The sequence below is a fragment of the Gossypium arboreum genome, chromosome 3 (genome assembly GCF_025698485.1).
Source record: "Gossypium arboreum isolate Shixiya-1 chromosome 3, ASM2569848v2, whole genome shotgun sequence".
Lineage (NCBI taxonomy): Eukaryota > Viridiplantae > Streptophyta > Magnoliopsida > Malvales > Malvaceae > Gossypium > Gossypium arboreum.
The window spans coordinates 118,131,259-118,133,839 of record NC_069072.1 but is presented as its reverse complement, the minus strand read 5'-3'; the positions used below and the strand labels follow the sequence as shown (position 1 = coordinate 118,133,839).

General features: G+C 32.1%; 1 long non-coding RNA gene across 1 annotated transcript; it reads right to left on the bottom strand.

Moving 5' to 3' along the window:
• Window positions 1-1,210: 1,210 nt before the first annotated feature.
• Window positions 1,211-2,367, bottom strand: LOC128290284 (uncharacterized). Its single transcript, XR_008279976.1, has 2 exons — window positions 2,222-2,367; window positions 1,211-1,437 (listed from the first exon to the last, which is right to left on the bottom strand). It is a non-coding gene; the product is annotated as an uncharacterized LOC128290284 (long non-coding RNA).
• Window positions 2,368-2,581: the final 214 nt, after the last annotated feature.

Below are 2,581 nucleotides of genomic sequence, written 5' to 3'. Positions count from 1 at the left end.
TTATGGAATAAAATGAATCTTGGTTGTGCAATAGACAATTTTTGTGAAAGAAGTTTGCATGAAAACACCTAAAAAGTGCTATTTTGTAAAAATGTAAAATAAGTTGTAAATGTGTGAAATAATTGAAATTGTGAGTTGCTACAATTATAAAAAGAATTTATCTAGGCATGGTAAAGGAGGAAATTCGATAAAAATTGATTTACGAGCCCAAGGAAAAAATCATAATTTTTGTAAAGTCTAAGGGCAAAATGGTCATTTTGACAAATTGTGAATTATAGAATGTTTTAATTAATGTAATGATTATATGAGCGAATTTCATCATGTTAGATCAAAGAAAATCGAGATTTGAGTTTAAATTGGAAAGTACGAGGTGATGGACTAAAATGGAGTAATTAGCTGAAATTGCATTCGAGGTAAGTCCGTGTGACTAAATATCCATGTGATTGTTAATATACTTGAAATCTATCTTGATTTAGTTATATTGAATATATGTTGATGATATTGAGTATGATGAAAGTGATGCCAAACGTTAATAATATTCATGTGATGATAGAATACATTAGAAATTTGATGGAATATGATATCCCATAGAAACGAGTAAGTTGTATGTAAATAATGCAACTTAGTCGTATTTATACATTAAATATTAGTTGAAATTGCATTCGAGGTAAGTCTGTGTGACTAAATATGCATGTGATTGTTAATATACTTGAAATCTATCTTGCTTTGGTTATATTGAATTATATGTTGATGATATTGAGTATGGTGAAAGTGATGCCAAACGTTAATAATATTTATGTGATGATAGAATACATTAGAAATTTGATGGAATATGATATCCCATAGAAACGAGTAAGTTGTACATAAATAATGCAACTTAGTCGTATTTATACATTGAATGTTAGCCAAAATTGCATTCGAGGTAAGTCCGTGTGACTAAATATGCATGTGATTGTTAATATACTTGAAACCTATCTTGCTTTAGTTATAATGAATTATATGTTGATGATATTGAGTATGATGAAAGTGATGCCAAACGTTAATTGTAATACCCCCTACCCGTATTTATTGCCAGAATAGGGTACGAGGCATTACCGGAGTTTACGAATTTAAATTTTTTTATATTCAATATAGCCCCTTTATAAATATCTAACCTTCCCTGCAATATTAAATCGAGACCAATCCACATCAACCAAATCAATTCAACATATTTTCAAGATAAATTCATGCATATTTATAAGATAACGTCATCACATATCTAAAACCAGGTTTGTTAACCATACTAATGGCTAACTTTACATTCATTTCACGTTAACATTTACTTTGTTAGCTTATACATGCCATTGATTTCCAAAATAAAGTTTCTTTATATACCGAAATCCTGAGGTTGACAGTGTGATGTGTCTCCGACCAAATCCGACCTTCGAGCTCTTAACACTACAAAACAGGGAAAAAGGAAACGGGGTAAGCACTTTGTGCTTAGTAAGCTCATGTAACAAGAATTATACTTACCTAATATTTTCAATACAATACAATAAACATCCATATATCCATTCAATGCATTATTACCCTAATATGCACAAACTCAACATTCAAGTTAGTACAATAATTTCCATGTACCAATAATATATACTATGATTGATGAGCTCATCAATACAATGATTTCCATTTCCTTGTTATTTTTCCATATTTATCCCGTTGGATTTCTTGGAATTTTCGATGGATTTTTAGAGGTACACTTTTAGTGTACAATTCGGTCCGTCAATTCATATTCATGCGCACATATCCATTTAGAGAGAGCACACTCATGAACCTCAACCTTGCGGTGGGATTACCGGTCGAGCTAAATCCAATATAAACTCATAGAGTATTGTCGGGACGACAATCCTGAGCGACAACGACACTAATGAGCTTGGATCTGAATTACAGTCGAGGCTAAATTGAGACCCTAATTCGGATTACCGTCCGGGTTAAATCCATTTTACACATATTCTTTGGAGGGCTATATCAGGTTAGGATCATCATCCGGCTGGATCCTTTTACCGTCAATTCCTTTTCGAGATCCATCGAATTTTCCTTTCATTCAACCGGATTTCTTCCCATTTTATCAAATATATCAATGTTTCATTAATTTTCATACAATGAACACTCAAATCATATTCACATCAATAACATATAATCTCAAGCATTTAATAATATAATTCAAGTTACACGAACTTACCTTGATACTTGTTTGTAAACAGTAAAAATCTACTAATCCCGAACTTTTTCCTTTCCTCGATCTAGCTTCGTATTTGAATCTTCTGGATTTGGTGCAAAAATTATGAAATACCAACTTAGAGAACCCTCCTATGGCGTTTTTAGCTGCTGGAATTGAAGAGAAATCTAGATATTCGATTAGGGTCGTATTCTATGGTTACGATTCTACCATATATGTCTTTTTCATTTCGTCGAAAATCAATTTTACGGTATAGATGCTTATGACCTCCCCCTCTATGCCTTGCGGTAATGATTCCTCTCTATTTTCATTGTTCAACTCTTTGACAACACGAAAAATCCATTGTTCAACTCTTTGACAACA